Here is a 7,910-nt window from a genome sequence, read left to right on the forward strand (position 1 = left end):
GGGTGTGGTGGCACAGGAAGGGCGAAGCAGGAGGATCGTGAGTTCAAAGGCTGCCTGGGTTACCAGAAAGCTTGGGGACAGATGGGGCACATATCAAACCACATCTCAAAAGTTAAACAAGCCAGGCATGGTGGTACACAACTTGGATCCCCAGCAGTTGGAGACAGAGGCAGGTGAATCTCTGTGGGATCCGGGCCAGATAGGGCTACGAGGTGAGATGCTGTTGGGAGAGAGAGAGAGAGAGAGAGAGAGAGAGAGAGAGAGAGAGAGAGAGAGAGTTGTGCATAATCAGTTGACTCCATCCAAGACCATGAAGCCCCCTGGGTGTGGGTCTGCTGTCTGTACATTTAAATAGCTCCTCAGAAGCCTAGAGAACTCCAGGCTCTGGTGTGAATAAGTGGAGAAAGGAGAAAAATATTCACCTTCCAAGATGGTGACTTCCATGCTTCCCATGGACAAGAGCCATGACTGGATGGAGGATCACAGGGACAGAAGGAAGAGAGGAACGTTCTTTCCTAATGTTTTATAAGTTCTGTGTATGTGTGTGTACGTATATATGTTCATGCCTGTTGGGGGAGTAGGGTACCTCTAGAAGCCAGGAGAGGGTATTTGATTCCCTAGTCTTTGAGTTTCAGGCCCCTGATACAGGCCGTCTGGAAGAGCAGCAAGTGTTCTTAGCTGCTGAGCCATCTCTCCAGCCCCCACCACCTTTATATTTATAGTATGTGTATGGCTGTTTGACTGCACTTATAGTATGTGTGCCTCATGCACATGCATATACTTACAGAGACCAGAAGAGGGCGTTAGATCCCCTAGAGCTGAAGATACAGCTGGTGATGAGCAACCATGTGGATGCTGGGAGCCAAATTCAGGTCCTCTGGAAAAGCAGCCAGTACTCTCAACCATCTCTCCAGTCCCCTGTAAAAGAAGCTATTATTTGCCAGAAATGATTGTTGTCTCTGACGTTTACTGCCCCTGTCTGCTAACCTAGGCCTGGTCCTGGAAGCTTCTAGTCTCTGTTCAATCTAATCTAGACCTAGAAATGTTTTCAGCATCTGAGACTTGCTGCTGAATAAGCTCACCCTTTCTAGCTCTTTCTGAACTCTGGCTGGGTGGTCCACTCAGCAGTTCTGGCTCAAACTCCGCTCCAAGCTGATTGATTCGATCTGGTTTCTTATGGTTTCTCCTGAAACACTCAGCTTGGCTTCATACTAACTTTGGAAGAGATTTTTTTTTCTAATCTTCTGGCTCCTTCTCATTCTCTGGCTCATTCTGTCTCCACCTGTGTCTAGCTTGTCTTCTCTGCAACCTGTCTCTGTAAAGCTGCCTCTTCACCTTTTTCTCTGAGCTGCTCTCTATTAAGTCACCTCTATGTCCATCTCTTCTGAAAGTTGGGCATATCCTATTCTGTCAAATCTTTCTGTGATTCGTCACTTTGTCTGCCACTCAATTAGACTTCACTTTCAAGCATGTCTGCTTCCTTCTACAAACTAACTTTACCTTTATTGTTTGGGTATGCACTAAGAGTGTGTCTGCATTCCAGACAGAGGAATTAAAGGTGTGTACTAAGGCTGAGCCACACAACTAGAGAAAGGTTTTACCAGTAAGCAATGTAAGTTCAGGGTTCACAGTATCATCAAATTTCCTGCAAAGGTCCCTTCCCCACAACCATCTTGTTCATTCATTTATCTGTTTATTCATTTATTTATTTATTTTAGTATTAACAAAGTGGAAAAGGAGTTGGTATATAGTACAAGGACACCAATCTGAGAGATCCAGGCAGTCAGACAGACATAGATACATACAGACAGAATGACAGCACACACTTAAGAACCTCGGACCAGTCCTGTGATCCTCAGCCTTGATAGACTGAGGCAGGAGGTTAGCCATGAGTTTGAGGCCAGCTAGGTCAACAGAGAGAGACCTTGTCTCAAAAACATAAAAGCCAAGGGACGAGAGAGGTGGCTCCATGGTTAAGAGCACTTGCTGCTCTTCCAGAGGACCGGAGTTCAGTTCCCAGCACCCACTTTTAGGTGGCTCACAACTGCTTGTAACTCTAGTTCCAGGGGATCTGATGCTCTTCTACACACATCTGCACAGACGCACAGACTCACAGACACACAGACAATGAAAAAATTAAGTTAGATGAAGTGGAAACAACAAAAACTAGAAACAACCAAACAAAAACCTTGACAGTCCAGAGCAGGGTGTCTCAAATACCCAGGGTGTTCTTCACCTCTCTTGTTCCCAAGATGCATCACAAACATTCCCGTGGGACAGGTCCTGCTCCGTCCTCATGTGTCAGATGAGGGAACAGGTCTCAGAACAGGAACTAACTCGCACAGAGACACTCGGGCCAGATAGGGGTAGATCTGAAGCTACAGCTCCGTTTCTGGGGACTGTGCCCCTCAGGTTCCAGGCTTTCTTTGAGATTCCCAAGCAAAATCATGCTTTGTGGGGTTAATCGAACATGCCAAGTTACTGAAAATGTGGGCCAACTAAAATAAGTTGAAGACAGAAAATAAGTGTAGTGTGGTAGCTTGCATTGCCGTGGAAAATGCCCAGATGAACAACACTTCAAAGGTAAAAAGGTGTGCTTTGCTTTTTTTAATACCCCAAATTTTCAGAGATGTCAGTCAATGCTCATCTAGTCTAGGATGAGATGACAACAGTATTGTAGAAGCCAGTGACAAAGAAAAGCAGCCTGCAGCGACACAGCCAGGAGGCAGGGAGGAGCTGAAATCCACATGAACCATCAAAAGCAAAATACTGGGGCCTGGAGACCAGGACTCTAGTTCAGTTCCCAGGACCCACATCAAGTGGCTCACAACTCTCTGTAACTAGAGAACCACAGGTTCTGACACCCTCTTCTGGCCTCCTCAGGCACTGACCTGCTCGTGTGTGTGTGTGTGTGTGTGTGTGTGTGTGTGTGTACATGCCGTGTTCATATGTGTGTCGTTTCACGTGTGCATGCAGGGGGATGCATTTGTGTGTGTGACACTCATTACCTTCCTTGATGGTTCTCTTTAAGGTAACTAGTCCTTATTTGACCCATTTGCTAACCCTGACCTGACCTGACCCGTTTACTGACATTTTTACTTGAATCCAGAGCTAGCTGTTCTAGCCAGTCTGTCTACTCTCTTAGTTTTGGGATTCCTTGCTGTGGTGGTTTGTGTATGATTGGCCCACAGAGTGACACTATTAGGAGGTGTGGTGTCATTGAAGGATGCATGTCACTGTGCAAGTGGGCTTTGAGACCTTCCTCCTAGCTGCCTGGAAGGCAGTCCTCTGTTTGTCTTCAGAACAGGATGTAGAACTGTCAGCTCCTCCAGCACCATGCCTGCATGGATGCTGCCATGTGTCCCACCGTGACGATAATGGACTGAACCACTGAACGTGTAAGCCAGCCCCAATTAAATGCTGTCCTTATAAGAGTTTCCTTGGGCTGGAGAGATAGCTCAGCTCAAGCGGTTAAGAGCACTGACTCCTCTTCCGAAGGTCCTGAGTTCAAATCCCAGCAACCACATGGTGATTCACAACCATCCATAATGAGGTCTGACTCCCTCTTCTGGTGTGTCTGAAGACAGTTACAATGTACTTACATATAACAATAAATAAATCTTTCTTTCTTTTCTTTTTTTATATAGAGTTGCCTTGGTCATGGTGTCTGTTCACAGCAATGGAAACTTAACTCAGACACTTGTACCCGCCTCCGGCACACCAGGACTTCAGGGATTTCCCCACTCCCATCTAGCATGTATGGGTTCTGGGGAGTCAAACTGTGGCCTTTATGGTTGCAAACCAGTGTTTTACGCACTGACCTTCTCCCTACCCTGTCACGGCTTCCCTTTACCTCATATTTATTTGTCACAGCTTGTTCCACCCATGCTCAAGTCTGCCTCACCTCTGAGGTACACCAGATCCTCTCACCTCTGCCCTACACCAGATCCCTTCACCCCTAAGCTACACCAGATCCCTTCACCTCTACACTACACCAGATCCCCTCATCCCTGCTCTACACCAGATCTCCTCACCCCGTTCTACACTAGTTCCCCTCATCTCTACACTACACCAGATCCTCTCACCCATGCACTACCCAGGTCCTCTCATCTCTGCTCCACACCAGATCCCCTCACCCCTGCTCTACACCAGATCCCCTCACCCTGAGCTACACCAGATCCCCTCACCCCTGCTCTACACCAAATCCCCTCACCCCTGAGCTACACCAGATCCCCTCACCCCTGAGCTACACCAGATCCCCTCATCTCTGCTCTACACCAGATCCCTTCACCCCTGCTCTACACCAGATCCCCTCACCCCTGAGCTACACCAGATCCCCTCATCTCTGCTCCACACCAGATCCCCTCACCCCTGCTCTACACCAGATCCCCTCACCCCTGAGCTACACCAGATCCTCTCATCCCTGCTCTACACCAGATCCCCTCACCCCTGAGCTACACCAGATCCCCTCACCCCTGAGCTACACCAGATCCTCTCATCCCTGCTCTACACCAGATCCCCTCACCCCTGAGCTACACCAGATCCCCTCACCCCTGAGCTACACCAGATCCCCTCATCCCTGCTCCACACCAGATCTCCTCACCCCTGTTCTACACTAGTTCCCCTCATCTCTGCTCCACACCAGATCCCCTCACCCCTGTCTACACCAGATCCCCTCACCCCTGAGCTAACCAGATCCCCTCATCCTTGCTCTACACCAGATCCCCTCACCCCTGAACTACACCAGATCCCCTCACCCCTGAGATACACCAGATCCCCTCATCCCTGCTCTACACCAGATCCCCTCACCCCTGAGCTACACTAGTTCCCCTCATCTCTACACTACACCAGATCCTCTCACCTATGCACTACCCAAGTCCTCTCATCTCTGCTCTACACCAGATCCCCTCACCCCTGAGCTACACCAGATCCCCTCATCCCTGCTCTACACCAGATCCCCTCACCCCTGAGCTACACCAGATCCCCTCATCCCTGCTCTACACCAGATCCCCTCACCCCTGAGCTATACCAGATCCCCTCATCCCTGCTCTACACCAGATCTCCTCACCCCTGTTCTACACTAGTTCCCCTCATCTCTACACTACACCAGATCCTCTCACCCCTGCTCTACACCAGATCCCCTCACCCCTGAGCTACACCAGATCCCCTCACCCCTGTGCTACAGCACCTTTGGCAGCATGATTCCTAGCCACAGCTGAGTGGTTGAGGAGGTACACTTCTGTCCTCAAGGCATCTATTGCTCGGTTGGGGCTGGGATGCATGAAATTCTGGCTTCCATCCCCAGCACTGAATAACACTGGTTATGGTGGTGTGTGCCTAAAATCCCAGCAGTCAGGAAGACCAGGAATCCAAGTTGTTCTTGAGTTTAAGGCCCTGTCTCAGAAAATCATATACATGCATATATGATATAATATGTATGACACAATATGCAAACACTTGTTAGTAACTTCTTCTCAGTTATGGATTCAAATGCTGTTGAGTTATTATGTAACCCTATGATAATTATCTTGGCCAACTGGAAACACTCTTGAAGAGTCTCAGTAGGAACTGTCTATATCAGCTGGCCCTGTGTGTCTTTATTTTTATTTTTTGGTTGTTTGAGACAGGGTTTCTCTGAGCAGTCTGGGCTCTCCTGGGACTCCCTCTGTAGACCAGGCTGGTTTCAAGCTTAAAGATCCATCTGCCTCATCTCCCAAACTTAGAGATTCACCTAACTCTGCCTCCTGAGGGCAGAGATTAAAGGCATGCAGCACTGTGTATCTCAATTAATTTAATTGATATGGGAGACCAAGCCCACTGTGGGTGTTCACATTCTGTAGGCTGGGGCACCTGAACTGTGTCAGAGTAGAAAAGTTAACCTGTGCACCAAGCAAGCAAGGAAGCCTGTGAGCAGTCATATTATTGTTATTACTATTCTTATTAATATTAAAATTTCATCTTTATATTATAATCAATCATTTATCATCATCACTCTACTCTTGACTGTTGGTGTGCTGTGACTTAGTCCCTCAAGTTCTTGCCACTGTGGCTTCCCGACAACATAGAGTATAACTAGGAATTGTAAGCTAAAAGAAACCCCTTTGTTTCCTCAGTTGATTTGCCCAGATACTTTATCCCAGCAGCAGAACTAAAACCAGGACAGATTTCCACTGTACTCCCATGTGTGTTCTCAATGTAACCAGAAGCAAGAACCTGAGCACTTGTGCACTGATGCTTAAAAACAACACTAGTCACAGAAACCAAGAAGTGGGACCTGGGGTAGAGCTCAGCTGGGACAGTGAGCATCCAGCATTCCTGAAGCCTGAGGTTCCGGTTCCCAGGACCGAATGAAAAGTGGCTTTGATGGCACAAACCTTAAATCTCAGTATTCAGGAGGTGGAGGCGGGAGGTTCGGAATATCAAGATCGTCAAACCATGGCCATCAACAAAGAATGAAGTCTGATAGGAACTACACTTCAGATCCACCCTGAAAATGTTATGCTAAATGAAAAAAAGCCAGGCCCAAGGGCCAGATGCTAATGAATTCACACAGCACAGATGTTGAATCCATAAGGATAGAAGATGAAATAGACATCACGGAGAGAAAGAAACAAAAGATCCCTGTTTAATATGTGTGATTCCTGACTGGGGAATTTAAACGTTCTATAGGGAATGTCAGTACGTTGCTCACACTGCTGAGCTTCATACTTATAAACTGGGCCAGTGAGATAGGTCAGCAGGGAGTGGTGCTTGCTGCCAAACATGATAACCTGGGTTTGAACACGCATGGTGGAAGGAGAGAACAGAATTCCTGAGGCTGGTCTCTGACCTCCACATGCAAGTCATGACACATGCCTCCCCAATAATTTTTTAAATTGGCTAAAGATTGTAAGATGGTTCCGTTGCTGTGGAAAACAATCTAGAAGTGTCTAAAAAAAAAGAATTAGCATATAAATCTATAATCTCATTACTTGATATATATCTGGAAGGGCTGAAAACAAGACCAGAAAGAGAGGGTTATGTGCCCGAGTTTATTGCCAAGAAGTGGAAACAACCTGAATGTCCATTGAGACATGGACAGGAGAGAGAAACTAGTACTTACAATGGAATATTACTTTCCTGTAAAAAAAGACTTTATGCCAAGTGAGCTAAGACAGTCACCAAAGAACTCTGAGCGACTCCTGTCCTGAGACAGCCAACCTCAACCTCACAGGAATAGAAATAGAATGGAAATTACTAGAACAGAAGACAGGAAGGGGGAGTTACTCAACACACACAGTTCGGCTTTGAGAAGAGAAATGGTATAAAGATCTGCAGCACATACAGCAGCATGCCCACACAAGAGAGGAATCTAAAAATTCTAACACCTTTTTTATTGTATGTATGACAGAGGGAGATTTGCAGCTGATAAATATCTAGTTTGTTTCCATGTTTTGCTGTTTTAAAGAGTGAATTCACAAACATTTGTGTGGGACTGTTTAGGACTTTGTATAAACCTAATAGAAACAGATTTCTAAGACACTGCATTTTAATTTATTGCATTTGTGTGTCTGTGCACTTGTGTATGCATGTGTATATATGTGTGCACATGTGCATGCAAGTGTATGTGCATGTGTTTGCATGTATTTGTATGTATCTGTATGTTTATAGGTGTGTGTGTGTGCACGCGTGTATATGTGTGCTGTGTGCATGTGAATGCATGCATGTATGTGTATACGTGTATGGGTATATATACTGTGCATATGTGTGCGTATGTGTAGTGTGCATGTGTATATATATACGTGTGTGTGTGCGTGTGCATGTGTGCACATATGCATGTGTGTGTATTGTGAAGTGTGCATCTATGTATAAATGTGCATGCGTGTGTGCAGGTGTATGTGTGTGCATATACGAGTGTAAGTGCAGGCATA

Source organism: Mus musculus, chromosome 5, assembly GCF_000001635.26.
Source record: "Mus musculus strain C57BL/6J chromosome 5, GRCm38.p6 C57BL/6J".
Lineage (NCBI taxonomy): Eukaryota > Metazoa > Chordata > Mammalia > Rodentia > Muridae > Mus > Mus musculus.